The sequence below is a fragment of the Furipterus horrens genome, unplaced genomic scaffold (genome assembly GCF_987537825.1).
Source record: "Furipterus horrens unplaced genomic scaffold, mFurHor1.1.pri manual_scaffold_9, whole genome shotgun sequence".
Classification (NCBI taxonomy): Eukaryota; Metazoa; Chordata; class Mammalia; order Chiroptera; family Furipteridae; genus Furipterus; species Furipterus horrens.
The window spans coordinates 30,098,263-30,119,470 of record NW_028327179.1 but is presented as its reverse complement, the minus strand read 5'-3'; the positions used below and the strand labels follow the sequence as shown (position 1 = coordinate 30,119,470).

The 21,208-nt window shown below is 40.2% G+C and overlaps 1 protein-coding gene and 1 non-coding gene across 6 annotated transcripts in view; both read left to right on the top strand.

The window, feature by feature from the left end:
* DYNC1I1 (dynein cytoplasmic 1 intermediate chain 1) overlaps positions 1–21,208 on the top strand; it is a 289,366-nt gene that overhangs the window by 10,979 nt on the left and 257,179 nt on the right. The window lies entirely within an intron of this gene.
* On the top strand, positions 13,454–13,583 carry LOC150001503 (small nucleolar RNA SNORA31). The gene has a single exon (XR_016513212.1). It is a non-coding gene; the product is annotated as a small nucleolar RNA SNORA31 (small nucleolar RNA).

Below are 21,208 nucleotides of genomic sequence, written 5' to 3'. Positions count from 1 at the left end.
TACGTAAGGAGAGCCAGTCATGAAGCAAGAAGGAATGCTTCATGTTTACGTGTAATACGTATATCACATGGTTGTCACAGAAGGTAAAATGCCATAAGTACCTAATAGAGGTGTAACAACATACAGTGGGAGTTCAAATAAGAGAAGTGAATAATAATGAAGTGAATAATCATTTCTTTGAATTTGCAGCCTGACCAGACATCAGTATTAACCAGGCAATGCCATTTCTTTTAATGTTTTATTTTATCTTCTTTTGCCCTTGGACCTGATTTGATGCCAAAATGAATCATAACAGTTATTAAGAGGTAATATGATGAAAAAATAAATAAAATAATAGAAAAAGGAGGTAATATGAGAGCATGACCTCTGGGGCCAGGGTTCAAATCCCAGTGCCCCCACTTATTAATAGCTATGTGACCTTGACAAGTTATTTTGCCTCCCTGTACCTCATTTTCTTCATCTGTAAAATAGGAGTGATAACAATAGTACCACTTCCTAGTGTTGTGGTGAAGTTTGAAAGACTAAATATGACTTAATTTTCCATTTCTTGTAAGATTTAAATTTTTTCCCTTGGATCATTTTGGTGTGTTTAGTGCAGACACTGACTTCCCTAAATGTGACACCTTTTGGATATCTGGGCCAAAAAATGAACATGCACTTGGTAATTGCTAGGATTCTGAAAGCCTTGCTTTCCTGAATCAGGATCCTGTTCAGCATTTTTATCTGTGGCCAGCAAAGCACTACAAGGCTCAAGGTGAGTCAGTTTGCGTTTTCCCTGGCTTGTGGCACAACCTTATTCTGGTGACTTCTAGAATATCAAATTGGCCTCTACTCTGATCTTGGAATTCTGGTCCTCTGAAGCCACATTTTTCCAGCCCCTGTACACTTAAACCCAGCACTCCAAAGTCATGTTAAATTAAAATCTACTGTGGTACAAATCCACAGAGGCATTCTGCTTGTTTGACTCCAGAAAGTTACAAGGTCCATGTTGTTGGAACCAGGACCACAGGTAAAGGTCTGAAGACCTAGAGTGTGGGCATGCTGAAGGGGAGGCTGGGTGGCTCATCTTGGCAGAGGCACACCCTCTCTTTTCTCTACCTCCCCTTTGGCTCCCCCTTTCCCCCACAAGTCCTCAAATACAAAGTGGATGAACTTTGCATTTGAAGCTGCAGAGAGCTTGAGAGCTCTCAGGAAAGGATGAGGCAGGCATGAGGACTCTATGTATGGCAAATAAGTATAAAGACTCCTAGCTATTGCAGCCGAAACTTCTAGGAGAAAGGAGAGTAGAGAACCTTTGATTGTTTCCAGCTGTTCAAATATGAACTGGGCTACCTTTAAGATAGTGACTTCTCAGGGCCCAGGAGAGTTCAAGATGCCACCACCAAGTGAGGATTGTCTGTAAAGTGATTATTGTGCCAATAAGAGGTCAGACCAGTATTTGGTAGTTTTTATGTTATTTTTTTCCTCCAAATTCAAGACTCTGTGATTTTATGTACTGGAGAGAGTCTTGCATCACTCTTGTCTCTGGCCGGGTTCTGCCAGCATAAATCAGAGGACAGATGCCAAGCTGGAATAAAAAATGTGACCCTCCATGTCTACTTCTTTTCCCATGTAACTGTTGAAGTTGTGACATTCATTCATCCACTCCTTCATTCATAAAAATTCCCTAGGCTGCTGTCAGACACTGGGGATGCTGTGTAGCAGTTTCGGCCAGGTTGCAGGAAACTTAACAGCTTGTGACAACCATTAAAAACAAACAAAAAAATGCTTGCATCTAACTTCAGTCCAAGCTGGCCACATCATCATCCAGTTGAGCGCCCTTTCTTTTGTCTATTTATTTTTTCATTCAGTCATCTCTTAATGTGTCCTGATGATCAAAATCTGATCCATCCTGCCACCAAGCAGAGGCTAGGCAAATATGTCATTTCAAAAGCATATTCCAGAAACCCTCAACTTCCCTACTCTTTTTACAGTGTGAGAACAGAACACTACCAATGACTTGGGAGATAGAGTTCCCTCCCGGAATGCTACTTTTATGCAAAGAATGAATTACAAATTCTAAGATTTCTATTTTGAGCATTTAATTTCTCACTTTTTCCTTAGATGCAGCAAAGGTGTGATATGTAAGAGAAGTGTTAAAACCACCTGTTTGCATTGTTTAACACCTTTGAATAGATTGGATTGGCTTCACATGCAAATGTTTTTCATCCAGACTCTTACACATGTTTTAAAAATAAATAACTTCCTTCTGAAATGAAGCAGGACCAAAGGACAGAAGCAGCTGCCCTGGGTCAGTTGTGCCCTGAGAATAGGGAACCAAACACACACCCTTCCAGCTTGTTTCCTGTGGCACCAACGCGAGCCCATTCGGCCATACAGTCCAGTTGAACTCTTTGGCATTCCCCAAATGCCGGCCACCTCCTGCCTCTGCCATTTCACTCACACTCACTCTCTGTCCACAGGAAATGCTTCCCCAGTTCACCGCCTACATGTATTTCAGTGTCTGGTTCTTGTGGTTCCTCCTACATGAAGCCTTCTTCATGGTCTCGTTGCTACACACTGTTGTTCTTCATGCTCTAAACCTCTAACAGGTACTCATCCCATTCTCCCTTGCAGTGGAGATGGTGTTTTCAGATCTTACACTATTATAAGCTTTTTGAGACAGATGCTATCTTGATCATTTGTGTTAAGTCCCACAGCACCGACAATAGCCCTGTGCACTTCTAGAGGCTCAGTCAGTACTCATTAAATTGCATTAACATAGAGAGAGATTTAGCATCATGGAGGCAACTACTTGGGTTTTCTGGCTCTTGGCAAATTAGAAAAGTTGGTTGATTGGGGTGCTTTTCCCTCCTTCACAAATATATGAGGGACCTTGCTCAGATACCCGTGTTCTCACGTTGGGGATATCATCCCACTCTCCCTCCCCACTGTCCCCTGCTCCCTTCCTGTAAAGGGTCACTGGGCAGCAGGGACTGGAGCGCTGGGGAGAAGCGTGCTCTGACCTACCAGAGCGATTTGAAGTTAGGTGACCGTGCATATGTGTGTGGGTGCATACTCACGTGCTGAGAACATGAGGAGGTGACACTCTTGTGCATCAACCTTATCTGGAGTCAGTGGCCACATTGTAGCTGTGGAGACAGAGATGTGATCAGGGACAGCCAGGTGTTGTCTATTCAGACAGGCAGAATTAAGGTCTGAATCTTAGTTTTGAAGGCTTAGATATTGCATTGTTCTTACGTAGCTAAAATTCTCTAGCAACTTAGTGATGAATTCACACAACCCAATGCAAGTATATGTTATATATTAGGCTACAAACATAAAATGCCTACTTACTGACTTGCCAGGGGAAACCTAACTTCCCATGGGAATCACAGTTCCCTGGCTTATAGGTCAGTATTCTGAACTCTTACTGAGAAGTCAGGTTCTTAGGCCCTTGGTCTCAGATCTGAACTGGGCTTGGTTGGGATAATACTACACTTAGGGCATTAAGAGTAATCCTGAAGCCCTGGCTGGGTAGCTCAGTTGGTTAGAGCATCATCCCAGTAAAACAAGGTTGTGGGTTCTATCCTTGGCTAGGGCAAATACCAGAATTAGCCAGTGCATAAGTAAATGGAACAACAAATTGATGTTTCTCTCTCTTTCTCTCTTCTTCTCTCTCTAAAATAAATAAATTAAAAAAAATTAAAAACATTAAAAAATAATAATCCTGAAGACTTGGTCTGGCGGTAACATGGGCAATGGAAAAAATCATACAAATGGTCCAATGATGTAATACATCCAAAAGGGCCAGGGAGGGAGGCAGAATCTAGGTGTGGCAATAACATGACAATTGAGGACACCAGATCACAGCAAAAGGGTTGAGATGGAAGGTAGGGGAATAAGCCCAGGAGAATATCAAAGCCCATAGAGCTTTGACCCTATTTATAGAAACTAGAAGGAGCTCACTCAGGCACATTTTTGAAGCCAAATTTGTTTATTCAACTATTTATTGAGTATCTACTCTGTACCAGTCTTCTAAGTACTGGCCATATATCAGTGAATAGTAAGGACAAAAGCTCTGCCTTCACTGGAGTTTAAATTATAGAAGGAGAGACAAACAGTGAAAAATACCTAAATATGTTATAGAGTATGTCAGATGGTGATACAAGTAATGAAGAAAAGCAAGACGGCAGAAAAGACTTGAGAACGCAGGTGCAGGACGGGGACGTTTGCTCTCTTAAGTAGGGTGGGCAAGAGAGGCCTCAATGAGATGGATTTGGAACTAAGTTTGGGAGAAATAAGTCATTCTGCTATGCAGGGCAAGATGTCTATCAGGCAGAGGGAATGGTAGACACGAGGTCCCTGAGGAGGGGGTGTCCCTGACATGTGTGAGGGACAGCACGGAAGGGCATCTGGAGACGAGATCAGAGAAGTCATGGGGCCAGACTGTGTGGGGTCGTGGAGGCCACTGTAGGACTTTGGCTTTTACTCAGAAATGGGAGCCATTGGGGAACCTTGTGCAGACAAGCGACATGATCTGACTTGTGTTCTTAAGGAATCACTGTTGAGGCTTTTGCAGGAATGTGGGTGAGAAGGGGTGGTGACTGGGACAGGGTGATGGCAGGCGAGGTGGTGAAAGGTAGGCAGGTTCGGGATATGCTGGGAAAGGAGAGCCTAGATAATGTGCTATGGACTGTATGTGGGATTTGATAGGGAGAGAAATCAGGGGTGACTCCAAGGCTTTGGGGCTGAGTTCATTGAAGGCTGGACTTACTCACCTTTAACTGAAGTGTGGGAGACCAAAGGTCTGCTCAAAGATATGTGTGGAGCCAGGACATTAGGAACAGTTGTCATGACTGGTGTTCCAAGAGGGTAGCCCTGTGCCATTGTGGTGACTCTGCTAACAGATGCACAAGAAAGACGACCCCAAAGGATACCCAAATGGTCAGGGTATCCTTTTCCCTGGACTCACTAGAGGAAACCTGAAAAATGCACATTTCTTTTTCTGTCATTTAAGACTCCATTCTCCTTTAACTGTAATTTTTCTTCTAGTTGTTTACCACAAATGATGGGGTGGTTTTCTGTTACATTTGGTCAACCCTAAAAGTGATGTTATGGTAATATTGTGATAGGTTTTTTTTTCTAAAGATTTTATTTATTTATTTATTTTTAGAGAGAGGGGAAGGGAGAGAGAAATAGAGGGAGGGAAACATCAATGCGTGGTTGCTTCTTGCGTGCCCCCAACTGGGGACCTGGCCCATGACCCAGCCATGTGCCCTCACTGGGAACTGAACCGGCAACCATTTGATTCACATGTCGGCACTCAATCCACTGAGCCACACCAGCCAGGGCTATTGTGATAGTTTTGACTTGGGAGATGTCCTGTGTTTTAAGGTAAGTTCTATTTCAACTTTCAGAAAGTGATCAGGCTGTATTTCCATTAATTCAAAATTCCTTTTTAAATTGCTCTTTAGAGAGAGAGGGAGAGAGAGAGAAAGCAACATCAATGGGAGTAACATCAACTGTTGCTTTCTTGTACCCACCCCAGCTGGGGATCAAACCCACAACCTAACTATATGCCCTGACTGGGAATCGAACCTGAGGCCTTTCAGTCTATGGGACAATGCTGCAAACAACTGAGCCACACCAGCCAGGGTTAATTCAAAATCCTTGTAGGTGTAATTGCAGCAATGGTCAGTCAAGAAATGGTCAGGAATGGGGGCAGCCTAACAGGAAGAAAAGGAGATAGATGTGTTCGTCTAAGTTACTACTTACTTTCAATATTTTATTTCTCTTTACCATGGTCTTGAAAATTGAGATACAATTTTTCTTTTACTTTAATTCTTTCTGCCAAAACTGGTTTTCTTCAAAAGCTGATATATACAAGCCTACATCCTATTTTCACCCAGAGAGACAGATGGTTGAAACTGACTCCAACTAAAAGGATTTTTTTTAACTCTTGAATTAGAATGTGCACATGAGTATCAGAAGGGTTTAAGCCTTTTAGGACTGGTTGAGAATCTGCTCCTAATATTGCCTCATTCTGCCGAGTTACCCATTCATGTACAGGATGCCATGTGCTGGGTCCAGCAAGGGTCTTTGCAGCCAAGCTATTCAGATGGGTATTTGCTTTCTAAGAGGGATATAAAGTTTATGCTGATGGGACAAATAGCAAATACTCAAATCCTGGGGTCATTGAGCATTTATGCTGACATGGTCTGCAGGAACTATGCAGTGGCTCTGCATTCCTGGCAGTATTGATTTTTCTGGGCATACTGGGTAGCTAAAGAAGCAGGTTAATCTTTGGAACCTTGGTGTGTTTGTGCCTTAAGTACCCAGGGATTTGTTTTATTTTCATTTTCTTTCTCAGGTAGATTTAAACAAGTAATGCTGAGCTTACTCTGGTCATCCTCTGGTAGAGTTTCCCCACCAGTGCTCTGCAAATGGATTGCAGGTTACATGTGTCCCCAGATATTGACCTCTTGGCCCTCAGGGTAGTTACAGCTCAGGTCAGACTCCTGTGCAAATGTCATCATGATCTATGGGTGTCATGTCATGCAGAATGTTGGCTGAGAAAGGACAAAGGCAGAGATAAATTTATAATTTCAAATTTACCAATTTTAGAATGGACGCAGACCAATATATTTCAAACTCTTTAAACAGCAATTAACAATATAAATACCTTTTATACATACCAGTAACTGTGTGTGTCCTAAACAAGTTCTATGAAACAGGAGTTGCCCTTACCATGTTCAGTGCATTCTAATAATTGTGATCTGTTGATCACAAAAGTTGCTGCTTATGATTACTAGTTTACTTGGTTTAGTAACTCAGCAGTGGGTTGCAATCCATTCTTTAGAAGGCTGGTGTGGTGTGTATTACATACTCAGAATAAATGATCTGATTTTGTACTTGCTCTAGTTCTTCCATGTTTCTTTGCTGCCTACAGAGACCCCTTTAAAGCATGGCATGGCAGACCTTTGGCTGTAGGGTGACCAATTTGTCCAGGTTTGCCTGGGACTTCCCTGGTGCTAGCACTGACAGTCCTAATCCAGGGAACTCCTCACCTCCATGGAAGTTGGGGTGGTTAGTCATTCACCCTGGTTGATCCGATTCCTGGCTGCATTTCTATCCTCATCTTCTTCTGGACTCAGCGTTCCATCCATGTATGATGACTTGTCCCATAGACAGGCCATTCTCTTTCCTATCTCCCTGCCTTTGTCCATGCTTCCCTCGGCCTGGGATGCACCCTCACTTTCTGCTTTCCACAGATCTGCTCTTCCTCTCTGATTCTTTGTTAAGTCACCTGCTCTATGAGGCTTCTCACTGTCTTCTTGTGAGCACTGCTTTGACTTGTGGGATCTTTAGCAGTTGTGTGTTTTTCTCAGCTGTCTTATTCTTTATCATTTGTGGAACAAACATGAGAAGGAAAACTGCTGATATACAGGGGTGACTACAGCAAAGAAAGACTACAAGGGAAACTAAATGAACCAATATAGATAGATGCTAAGGGCTGTTGAGTGGGACAGATGAAGATGAAAAATGTATAAGGTGACAGGCAAAGGCAGTCATTAAGAGCATGTACTCTGAAACCTTGGGTTTGAATCTTGGCTTTTCACATGTCAAAGTTCTTTCCTCTGGGTGTGACGACAGTTATTACCTTAGCACATCCCTCTTCTGCATGTGTTTCTCCACTCATCATAAGGTCAAGTCCTTAAAAATTAGGTAGGATTAATTAAACATTTATAAGCATTTTGGGGTTAATTTTGGAGGGTAGTGAATTAAGTGGTTTTATAATGTGGAAATCTCTTAACATCTTTTTAGAAGATTAAAACATATTGATTTCGGATTTTTATATTGCTGACTTACATTGAGAAAATCTATTTTGACTTGATTATTTAGGCATTAAAATTTTTCCTTCCTTTACTTTTATTAATGTGTTTTGACTTTATTTCTGTTAGTATGACAGTTAAATTTGCTCTAATATGTGAGGCACAAGAACATCCAGGCGGCTCGAACTTGCCTGCATTCTCTATCAGGATAGAATCCCCGCTTTAGGCGGGTCCACTGGCTAGGACCGTCTTGACTTAATTTAACTGCACAGAAAATCTGGCCCCTTTATAGGGACAGCAGGCCAAAGACTCAGAATCAAAGCTAAAGTTGATCACGTCTGAAAATTTGCTATTGTCAGTTATTTTAAAGATCAGCCCCACAGGTCGCCCCAGAGTCATTTATTTTTAGACATGTTCATTTATCATCTTAGCAACTCAGGGAAAACAGCTCTAAGTGCAATAGATGGCTCTGTTCTAAAACACTCATCTTTTTCATCACTTAAAAGGAAAACCCAGCTATCAGCATGATGATTTATCTTCAAGGCATCTTGCCTGATAGATTCTAGATTGCTGAATTTGTGCTTGAAATAAATAATAGAGGCTGTCAATTATAAATTAAATAGATTTTGCTAAATAATCCTTTTGGAGTGGGAAAACAAATTAAAAATATAAACCAGGCAGGAAAACATTATATTAATGGCTAATTGTAATTATTTAGGAAAAGATAGTTCAATGGATGAGGCAATGATAGAATTATGTGTTTGTTGCACATTTGTACTAATGGATGAAAAAAATTCAGCTGCCATCCTCCCTCTCATTGGAATACAGATTTCTTGCGTAGTAAGGAAGAACTTTTCTGAGTTTGGTCATTTAAAAGCTTAGTGCACTGATTCAATATAATGATTATTAGAAAAATTCTGATCATGAAACTGTGGAAGATTTCATGTTTCTATCTAATGGTTATATAGCAGTTGAAGAGCATTCACTGTGGGCACTGGAAGTATAGAGATAAATTAGATGTGACCCTTCCCTTAGAGCTTTCAGGATAACAGAAGAGAATCCTATAAACAGAACATAGAAATGCATAAATGGAACATGCGGCACACGTTGTAGCAGACCATGGACAGGGTACTTGGTCCAGACCTGTCTCAGCTCAGTCACACCTGAAGGGATGTGATTGAGCTGAGACGGAAACATGAACGGGAGTCGTCAGAGAATGAATGGTGAGAAGTGCATTTCTGGAGTTTGCAAAGGTGCAAGGGAGAAAACAGCCTGACGTATGCTAGTAAAATGTGAAATATGGAGAGGAGGGTATATGGGTAGAGAGATATACAACGAGAGCACCTTAGTTGCCATGATAGGGAGTTGGAACCCATTTTGCAATTCAGAAGGAGTCATTGATGTGTTTTAGGCAGGACAATGGACTCTTCAGATTTGAGTGACAGAAAGAGCACCCTGACATAGTGCAGAGGATGTGGAGGGTCACCAGGGAGAAAGGTTAGTGTGGAGACAGGAAGAGCATTTCGTTGTGTTTTCTCCCACCCCCTTTCCCCTCTGATAATCAGTCTTCTGTTGTCTGTATCTGTGAGCTTACTTGTTTGTTTTGTTTGTACATTTGTTGCTTTTTGTTTTATATCCCACACGAATGAAATCTCATATGGTTCTTATCCTTTTCCATCTGACTTATTTCACTTAGCCTTAAACTCTCAGGATCTACCCATGTTGTTGCAAATGGCGATATTTCATCTTTTTTATGGCTGAGTAGTATTACAGTGTATACTCATATAGGAACTCCACCTTCTTTATCCAACCATTGGTCAGAGGGTATTTAGGTTGCTTCCATGTCTTGGCTATTGTGAATAATGGTGAAATGAACATTGGGGTACATATATCTTTACAAATATGTGTTTTCAAATTTTGGGGTACATACCCAGGGGAGGGATTTCTGGGCCGTATGGTACACAAGGGAGTATGTGTATTATAAAGTTGTACACCTGAAACTTATTTAACGTTATTTACTAATGTATGCCAATCAATTTAATTTATAAAAAACAAATTTATTCATAACAAAAAGAAAAAGAAAAATATTGCAGTTGCCAGGGAGCACTGTGAAGCTAGACATTGGGCAGTGTGGATGGATATGGATAGGCGAGGGCAGAGTTGGAAATGTTAGGTGGTAAAATTGGGGCCACTGGTGAAAATTGACTGGGGGTGTGGTGAGTTTGAGGATTCAGGGTTGATCAAGGAAAGGACAGGACCACCAGGTGGCAGCATCGCGCAACACACTTTATGGGATGGTACTTGGATAGGCTTGGATAAGTGGGGATGTCCCTCATAGCTGGAGACCTTCCAGGGACAGAAGCATGGGGCCACCACTCACAAAGGGAAGAGGGAATTGGAGAGAGAGGCCATGTGTCTAGGGGATGCCACTCAGCAGCAAGGCGAAATGTCTCTGGGTCACAGAGCTCCAAAGGGCAGTCGCAATTAAAGATCTCATAGCCACAAGGATTGTCCGATCTATGTTTAGCAGATATTGGGTGCAGTTTTGCAAAGTATGAAAAGCAGGCAAGTTCCATATATCTAAAATACTTATTTGAGCTATATTTAAAGCAATTGGATGTGTAAGAATTTATGTTTGGTGCCGGTGGGCATTCAAAGCTAATTAAAGGTCCCAGCCTGATGTGAAGAATTAAGCAACATGGGATCAATACACAGAGTTCACAGTTAACCCATTTCTATAATGTCAAGTGTTTATTCAATGCCTACTATGTGCTCAATATGAGGCGCCACTGTGCACATGCCAAAGGCAGTTTACATCGTGGTCTAGAGAGAAGTTGCCCCTTGTGAAGTGCTCCTTGAGTGCCCATTTATTTATTTTTATTTTTTAATCCTCATGCGAGGACATTTTTTCATTAATTTTAAACAGAAAGGGAGAGAGAGAAACATTAATGTGAGAAAGAAGCATCAATTTGTTGCCTTTCGTATGCACCTGGCTGGGGGATCTAGGCTTCCGACCAGGGATGGTATGTGCCCCCAAACCGGGGATCGAGTTCATGACATAAGTATGTGCCCTGACTGGGAATTGAATTAGAAACCTTTAAGTTATGGGACAATGCTCCAACCAACTGAACCACACCTGCCAGGGTGTCCTTGAGAGCCCACTTAGATAGAAAAGCTCCTTTCTCTTTGCTCTGAAGTGCTTTCAGACCTCTGGGAGCACAGAATATAATCTCATTATACAAAGTGCAATGGTGGTAGCTTTCTTCTTTTGGCTTCTTTACCTGACACCTGGCTGAGTCAGGTGACACAGTTTTACTATCTATTTTGACCTAAAGTTAGGTGTTTGTACTGGATCACTTCTTTCTTCACTCTAGTTCTCTTTCCCACTCCTTTCTTCTAATTCTGTTTTCTGGTTCCTTTTCTGCCCTAGTTTTTAAGGACCCAGTGCCAACTACTGCCCTCTAGTTGTCTCTTTCAAAGATGCTGCTTGAAATGCTCATTTCCCAGGCACTCTTGATATCATCTGAGTGTTTCCTAAAGGAAGATACTCTAAGAGAAGAATGACTGATTCTCTTAATTGAGAAACAATTTTTTTTTTTGCCAAGGAGAAGTGTGTTGGGTCTCTAACATGGTTGAATTCACTGTAGGGGTCAGAAATAACTCAAAAACTTCCAGAACTTTTTGGAGAAGATGACAATGACTTTTGAGCCCTCAAAGCTTTAAGAGCTCTCATCTCTACTCTTTTAACTAGATGAGAGGGCCGATGCCCTATGGATTGATTTTTCTCCTAGCATAATGGGCCTCTGAGCTGAGTGCCTGAGAGTCTCTCCTGTTTAACGCACCACAATTGCCAGTACTCAAGTTACAGTTCAAGCAGTATAATTTGGGTAACTCAGAATTGTGAAGTAGTGAACGTAGGACTGGAGACAATATGCAGACACAGCAGTCTTAAATATAGCTCAAAAACCCAACAAGAGAGATATTAAAGGCTTAATTTAGAAACAGTGCCTGATTTTCCCAGTCAGGAACTAACTCAATCTGAATTACATGAAAAGGAGCCTAGAAAGATCTACATAGATGTTTTACTGCGTATAACAGTATGTACTGAAATTACACCACCACCCCCGCCGGCAAACAATAGTTGACATAAGTAGATATGTGAATGAAACTCTTGCAGTGTTTGGGACTACCCAGTACGGTTGGAGGGTGGGGTGGCCTGAGAAGGGGGCCGGGCTGGGAATTTCAGAGGCAAAGCTTTTGCTCCTGTCAGCTCTCATGCAATTTACGATTGCTGCCACCAGGTGGTGGTAGAGAGTGATTGCAAGATGAGGCTGGAAGTAGACTGACGGGATCTACCATAAAAGCCTTTAAACAAGAGCGTTTCTTTGACTAAAATGAATAAAATATTGAATAAACTCTGAAAGCAAAGCATTATTTAGTAAAAATATTCAAGAATAAGGAGACTTGGTGTTTCCAGTTCTGGCTCATCCACTTAATAGTTGTGAACCTAGGTAACTGCATCTCAGTTTCCCTATTTAATGGTAAAATATTGGTATCGGATAATATCATTTTTGAAGTTCTTGTATGGAAACAAACCTGTGTAATTGTAATTATTAAAACAGCAAAATTAAAATAACAAAAGAATAAAACGTTTTTCACACAATAGAGGTGACATCTTAACAATTGTCTTAGTTCACTCAGTGAGGCTAAGGCCGATTAATTTTTGTGTAGGGATGCGGGGCAGAGAATGGGGAGAGAGAAGGCTCTTAGTTTATCTTCCTTACCTGCCTCCTGGCTTAGGCAGGTTAGGCAAGTGAGAAGAGAGGGTTTGATGGAACCTTTTTTTTTTTCCTTTTTTCCCCGAGGCTTCAGTCTTTCCCTGACTTCAGTTTTCCTTATGCTATATCCAGAAGTCTTAAATATAATCGGCATTTTTAAGTCATTATAGTTACCTGACACACACTTCAATTATCTATGCTCAGTGATATTGCTACTGTGTTTTTTCTTTTCTTCAAAAGAAAGGGCTCTAACCACCTCTCTTTAAGTTATTTATATAACACTTAGCAAGATTTTGTTAGTAAATGTCTCCGTAGGCTTTAGAGTTCACTCCATCTTATCAGAAAAGGGTTAAGGCAAAGCTTGGTTTGAGGATCCCTGGGGCTCCCAAGACATGTTCAGGGATCTGTAAGGTCAAAACTATTTTCATAATAACATAATGGTTATTATGGTGTGAAAGCTATTGTGTGTAGAACTGCGGCGACCTTAGCATGAACCGAGATGGTGGCATCAAACTGTACTAGTAGTGGCATCAGACTTCACTGCCACATACTTAGAGTTAAAAAAAAAAAAAAAAAAAAAGCATGTCCTTCATGAAGCAGGAAAAAATATTAGTTATATTAAATCTCTAAACTTGAACATACATCTTTACTATGAAAAAGAGGAACAAATACGGTACTTCTACTGCCTACCAGTGTTCAGTGCTTGTCTTGAGAAAGGATTTGTGCATTAGTTTGAGTTGCAAGCTGAATTAGCTGCCTTCTTTTTCCCACAAAACACTATTGTTTACTTGAAAAAACAATTCACAAACTATAGCTATTCAGCTTGGGCACTTGGCAGAAATTATCTTAAAAGCCAATGGCCTGCATCCACTGATAGACCTTGGACAATCTAACGTTGTTCTTTTGGTTTGCACTAGGATGCGAAAGAAAAAAATCCCTGCTCTTTCTGCCTGTCTTTGTGGCAGCCCAGATTGAATAGGGGACTACCTCTGCAAAAAAAAAAAAAAGCCAATGACACGAGCTTGTCACTTTAAGAACACAACTGACAATATTTATCGCTAATGGTAAAATTTGAGCTTTCAAGTAAAATTAGAATTTTGGGAGAGTTTTGTTTGCCACCATGAGCTTGACAGCTTCACTATGTCAATAGAGTTTTCTGAAGAGTTTGCTAGTGATATTACCAAATATGATTTTTGGATATTATACAATGAAATGTATCAGCATTTGAGAAGTCTGTATAATTTTCTAAATTAATGCACAATAATTTAAAATCACACATGGATAAAATTCATTCAATGTTTAAGACATAATGATGGATTTTGATCTGACAGAGTGCAAAAAGTTCATTGATTGATATGGTTTCATGTTCACATTGCAGCTGAATTTTAAGAAACTGCTATTTATGGACTTCCGGTGTACCTCAAGAAGCTATTCACATGCTCCTTTTTCAGAACACATATTTATGTGTGACCAGATTTTCTTCACAACTGAATAACATACCACAACAGATTGAATGCAGAAGTAGCTACAATGATCCAGTTGACTTCTGTTAAGTCAGATATTAAAGAGATATAAGAAAATGTAAAAGAATTACCTTTTTAATATTTTTTGTCTTAAAAAGCATGGCTATTTTTTCATAAAAATTTTATGTTAATGGTTAACAAATGTATTGTTATTTTAAAATTAATTATTAAGTAAATACTTAAAGTTTATCAGTTTTTTTAACATGATTAATACTAATAAATATAGCCCAAATAAGCAAAAGTTCTTTGAGGTCCATGATAATTTTTAAGGGTATCAAGGGATACTGAGACCAAAATGTTTGAGAACTGTTCATTTCCAATATAAGTAAACCAGGCCTGGGCAACTTCCCACCATGAGATGGATTTTATTAAAAATTTTGTTTTCACAGTACTGATGACTGTTAAAATTTAGCAAGTAACCCTTCACATTTTTCATTAGCCACCTTACTCCTGAGAGTTGTATAACCCTCTTTTTATTGACAATGTGAGAAAGCTGTAAAAATAGACTAATAGTTGTGGTCCAGTTCATCCCCATCTAAGTGGAAGGAGGCAGCTGTCTTTTATGAGAAGCTGGCAGGTGAAACAAGGTTGTGAAAGATTAAATTTCTTTCCTGTTCCTCGTGGCAGAAGAAAAGTTCAATAGTTGATAGTGAAGAGCTGACAAGAGCAATTGTTTTCAGGCAGCAAAAGAGAGCTTGCTCCTGGGTTTTTGTTTTTTTTTTTTCAATGGGTCTGGCAACAGCTGGGTTGTCATTTTAAACCTCCCAGGATTCTGATTTTAAGCTTAAAAATAATTTGCATATGCCAGCATTAGACATGGAATCTCAAACTGCTGCCAACTTAGACTACTGAAAGGAAATGAAGATCTATATTGTTCAAAAGCTAAGCCTGGGGAGGCTCCGGTACTTGGCAGCTGTGTAAACAGAACTTAAACCTTTTGCTTGTCTGTTAGACACTTGGTTCTAAACAAGACCCATCCATGCCATGATGATTTATGCAGAGATGAAAATGAAGGCAAAAGATCTCATTTAGGGGTTCAAAAAGCTCTAAGGTTCCTTCCCTTATGGATGTGTATGGACATAAGACGTGAAGGAGATTCAAGGTTAACTGGGAAGGGAAGAAGAGATGTGAAGATGACTTGTTTCGTTTCTTCCCTTCTCAGCGTTGGTATTTTTCTCTCTCATGTTTTCTTCCTTTCTTCTTCTCCCCATTCTTTCTTCTACTGAGATTTAGGCCCAGGAACTGTTTCTATGATGAAACACCAAGAGGGACATGTTATTGACTTTAGAGAGAGAGGGAGGGAAATACCAATGTGAGAGAGAAACATCGTGATCAGTTGCCTCTTATATGTGCCCTGACTGGGGACCTAACTTGCAAGCTAAGCTTGTACCCTGACCTGGAATTGAACCCATGACCTTTTGGTTTATGGGATAACCCTGGCCAGAGCAAGTGCAACTAACTTCTTCACTAGAGAAGAAGCCATGTCTCCAGGTGCCTCTCCATCCTCTGGGGGAAGTGGTTAAGATGCCTACCTGGGACTGCTTAATATGTTATTCCTGTGTTCAACAGAAAACTTGAGAAGAATTTTACTACTGCTTCATTACATTACATGTAATTAAACAAATACTTTTTCTTTGAGTCGCACCTCTTTAACCACATGCCTTCCATTTTGTAACCCATTTAGAGAGAGAAGATCCTTTTGTTCTCTAAAAGTGCTTTAGGATAATCTAGAAGGTGCAGATTGGGTTTTCTCGCTCTGATTGCATTACTAGTAAATCAGTATTATGCTATACCTTGAATATTTTTCTCACTGTAACATTTTTAAATGATTGCGGTGAGCTTTGAGTGATGACTTTGGTTATTGAATTAGGGCGAAATTAATGATGGGGGCAAGAGCTGGCAGAGTATAAAAAAAGTAATAATTTAAAAAGCAAGTCCAGAATATGGGACTCTGCTATTAGGAGAGCTGAGCAGGTGTGCAAAAGTGCAACTGATTGAGGAACGGGTGGAGCTGGACGGAGACTAAGTGGTAATTCTTCCTAAGCCAGGGTATAGTTAAGCTCTAGTTTGCTGGTAGGTGAGAGTGGATTGATGATAAGACAGGGAAGAGACTTACACTCAGAGGAGGGTTTGATTTGTGTACTTGACCCCTTACTGTTACTGAATTCAAGGGGTTCACCACTTGGGATGCTTTATTCAAAAACCAGACATGGTTGTCGCAAAGTACATTTTTCGCATTATAAGATGCAGTTGACCATAAGATGCACCTAGGTTTAGAGGAAAACAAGAAAAAAAAAATGTTCTCAATCAAATGGCATACTAAAATATTTAATAAAATATAACAGAATAATATTTCAACCATGTAAAGTGAACAGCAGTCAACAGTGGTATTAAGAACCATTATCACTGTCATTAACAAATGAGGAGAGACTTTAAGGTTCAAGTACTCTTTTATTTTTCTGGGAACCCCAAGAACTCATCATCGCTAGTGTCAGAACTTATGGGGGCCTTTACTCACAGGCATTGAGGGAGTTAAGAGGTATCACTAGTTGTAATAGTCACTGAGAGTATCACTATCCTAGATACAAGTTCTGGCGTTCTACCCTCAGTGCCTGTTATGGCTACTGATACCCCTTAGTCCCCTCAGTGCCTGTGTTACTACTAGTATAGTGACCCCACCATAACTCCCTTTATATAGTACAAACTTCAGAATTGATGGCTGCTGACCCAGTTACTGCTGGCCTCCTCACACAGAAATCTGGTGTGCACTGGAAACAGTATGTAGGTCGATGAGGCAGCTGTAGCATCTAATGGAGCCAGTAGCCAGCCAAGAACATGTTACTTCAGCTCCACCCATCTGCCACTCATGATTGGTGGAGCTTAAGACACAGTGATTGGTGATTGGAGGCGTTTCTACTGACACAGACCCCACCCAGTGTCAAAGACAATTGGCAACTGGCACTGTGCCTAATGCCTGTTATTACTACCAGCTGATTTGACAGGTCAGCGGTTGTAGCTGGGAGTGTCAGGCGGCTCTCTGCACTCTCCCAGGTCCCGGGTGATGGGCAGAGGTGGACTGCAATGACTAGATGCCCTGAGATTCAGCAGTAAAGTGGGACATTTAAGCATCCCCAGGGGTTTTGCGTGGGCCCACAGCTTCCTCTTCTAACAGCTATTGCCACCGCTGACAGGTCAGGTGATACACATCACGGTCTGTGATGCAATATTCCCTCCATAAGATGCACAGACATTTCCCCCTACTTTTTTGGGAAAAACAAAGTGCATCTTATGAAGCGAAAAATATGGTAGTTTTATTTACTTGTAGTACGCATAGGAGACAGAAGGATGAGGAGGTTCATATCCAAAGCTCTGCCTCCCCAACGGGAGGCTCAGCCATTGCTCATATAATATCACTATTTGGTCAATTGCATGTTATTTCTTTGCAGTTGTCTATGCTTATCTCTTAGTTCCTGTCAGCTCATCTGTAAAGGCATCTGCAAAATACTGTGCTACATATTAACATTTAGCAAGAATAGCATTTAGAACTGCCTAGACCTTGAGACCCCTGTCCAATATAACGTTACCATTTATAAAGGAAAGAGACCAGCTCATTTTGTATTGGAAGCAAGGGAACAATAATTAGCAGCAGGTAGCTCTGATTCTTATTTTCTTAAACTGAGAGCATCATAATTGCCTTTGCAAGGACCTGTGTTGGCCACAAGCAGCTCTGTAACTCCTGCTCCTGGATTTTGCTCTGTTTGATATGCAAGAAGATTTAGTGGGTCAGGACTGCACCCCCCACACCTGTGGAGTTCAATGCTGACACTGCATTTAATGCCACTGTTTAAACCATTTCAGTATGTATAAAGGCCCGTTCATTTACTCTACTGTGTACTTTCCAAACTCTTTATGAGGCATTTTCTTGAGATTTCTTACACTCCTAGGGGCTGATGCAAAGTGTCTGTTTTGGAATAGAACCAAAAATAATTAAGTAGAAGGTACTCTGTAGCTGTCTAGCATTGTGGCTCAACTACCTTTAAAAAGAGAAGTGTGTTATTTGAAACATCACCATTTAATATAATTGTTTAAAAATCCCCTTGGTGTTTTTGTTGTTTATTTTTAAAATATTGGCTTTGTGGCTGGTAACACCATATTAAATGACCAACATTGTCAGACATATTTATTGGTTGTAAGAAGACCTTTGCCCTTTACAGACATGTACCAAAAATGCACCTTATTTTCCACTAGTGAATGAAGTTCTTCACAAGAAAATCACAAAAAATACAGGAATTTCGTATACAGTTTGCTCTGTACCTAAAGTCCTACTATTTGATGGACTGGGAAAGGTGGGTACAAGTTGGGGAAATGCAGAGAAGAGGGTAACTTAGATGTTTCCATTGGCTGCTTTCAGCACTGAATGCCACAACTGCTGTTTGAACAGTGATTTTTCTCATTGTACATTTCATTTGTTAAAGCAGAAAAATGTCAAAAACATAAATTAAACTGGTCCCCACTTTGGAAGCGTATAAGTAACTTCTCAGATGGCTTCTGGAATTAGGATCAAATTTTCTCTTGCCAAGCATTTTGCCCATTGGTGTTGAAAATTATTGACCAACAGTATTTTATTGATCAACAGTATTTTATTGATAAATGTGACTTCTGTCAGTTCTGTGGCTTCGCTTGAAACAAGAAAATCAGAAGAAAAAACTCCTTGGGTCCTTACTCTTCAATGTTAACTATCAGTTGGAGCTGGAAGAGCTGCCTCCTTCGGGCACCAGTTCTTCTGTGACCTCTGCTTTGCTCCTTCATCTCATCATTATGGCACCTCTAGGACTTTGAATTTGTGACTCAGATTTGAACAGTCCTTTGTAGATGAGTGACTCTGAACTCTACTCCACAGTCCAGTCCCCATCCAGCTTCTTATCTCTGCATCTCTGCATTTTTTCTACCCAGAAGTCCCAATGACACCCAAATTGTGTTTTCATCGTTTGCTCCTTTGCCCTCTCTTCCCAATTTCACTGCCATCTTCTTTGCTCTCTCAAGGGTGAATTGTTATTGAATCTTTCTCTTTAGCTTCCACATCTAACAGCTACCAAGAGTTACTTCTTCCTTGTTGGCTGTGCTCCCTCCAGTCTGCCTGCCCTATATCCTGCTGTACATTCACTTCCCAGTGTAGGTGCCTTCAGTCCAGATAGATGTTGGCACCAGCCTTGCAGCAGCTTGCCTTATTTCTAATTTCTGTTCTTATCTATTTTGCAGGCAGAGACAAGAGAAGGTTTAAGTGAATTTCACTTTTCTCTCGTTGCTTTTCCTTTCAAAAAGTTGCTCTTATTTTCCATCAGTCATTATCCCAAATGGAACCCACTTTTGTCTTTTCCCAAGGCTTCCCCAGTTGCCTGCACATATCCATTTTTACAAACGAGAGTCGCTATTTTTTGACTCAGGTTCATCCATATCTTTTATACTCAGTCTAATGTGGGACTTCTTGGATTATTGTGATTAAATGTGATAATACATGTGAAGTGCCTGGCATTCAGTAATCACTAAGCCAATATTTCAGAGAACATCTCCAACCACAGCACATGCCCACAATGTTGAGTTATGCATTCCTCGAAGGAGAGGATCTGGGTTTCCTCATCTTTGCGCTCTGATGCCTTATAGAGTGCCTCACGCAGATATTAAACATTCAGAAGTATCTGTTGAAAAAGGAAGACAGACTGTGATCATGAATGACAGAGATCGATTGTTGTGATTATTATTGCGATTATTTCACATATCTTTGCCATCACAACATGAGCAGTACACTTTTCAACCAAGAATATTTGTCTCGGGGTGACTGCAGGTTCTTGATTTCCTTCTGAAGATAAGGGCAGGAAGTGTGAGGATTTTGTCATTATTTTGTATTCTTTGGTTCTCTTCTGCCTTCTCTTGCTCTCTCATCTACTTAGGGATACATAATATATTCAGCACAATTGCATATAAATGGTATTCAAATGAGCACTCATGACGTCTTAACATTTTTTTAAACTTTAGGAATTTGGGTCATAAGAGGTTCTTGATTTCTCAGTGCTTCCACTTCCTTAGTTTCCAGTTGGGAACACAAAATAGACAAATATAATAATTGGAGATTGCTGAGAGTCATCTCCAAACCCAGTTTATTTGAAAATGTTTCTAGCACCAAATACAGCAGAAGGAATATAGTCAGTAACGTTCTAGTAACTATGTACGGTGTCAGATGGGTGTGAGATTTATCAGGATGAACACTTAGCGAGTTATGTAATGTCTAATCACTGAGGTGTACACCTGAAACTAATATGATAATGTATGTTGGCTGTTATTGAAAATAAAAAATGATAAAATAAATAACTAAATAAAATAAAATAAATAAAAAATATTTCTGGCACTATCACCACCAGCATCACCATCACCATTAAAACTGAAATTAAATCTCATTCAGATAAATTTTCCCAAGAATTTGCCTTGGTGTTTATCTCTCATTTCATGTGTTCACGAACATTTCTTGCTTTGAAAAGAGAAAGTGGCAGGATAAGCCATATTGCAGTCTCAGTATGCAAATGTAAGTTTTATAGAACTAGGTTTGTGCTGGAGATGAAATTAATTGTGACAGTTCAGGAGAGTTTTATAGAAAAAGAAGATTAGTATGTTAGGTTTTCAGTAGCTGTCTTCCCTGATGCATATAATGTTAGGCAAAGTGCAATCTCCATGTGCCCAAGCTCAGTGGAGGAATGTTTACTGAATCCACAGAAATTTGAGCAGGGCATGACTCGAAGGGTTTATGACAGCTTATTTTCTTTTCTCGGCGTGGGCATGAATTGATCCGTTATCATCTAAATTGGAAGCCATGATCATGATTCTTTCCATTCTCTTATTTATTTATCTTTTGTTTATTTAAGACACCTTTACAGAAAATGTGTTGCTTATTCTGAAGTTACTATTGCTCATCAGACCAGAATGGACTATAACATTGTATTTTTTCAAATATTTACATATATAGAAAGGAGGAAGATTTTATATGGCGTGAGACCAGATTTACCTCGACTTCTTTCTTTGATTCTTTGACATAGGCTAAGTA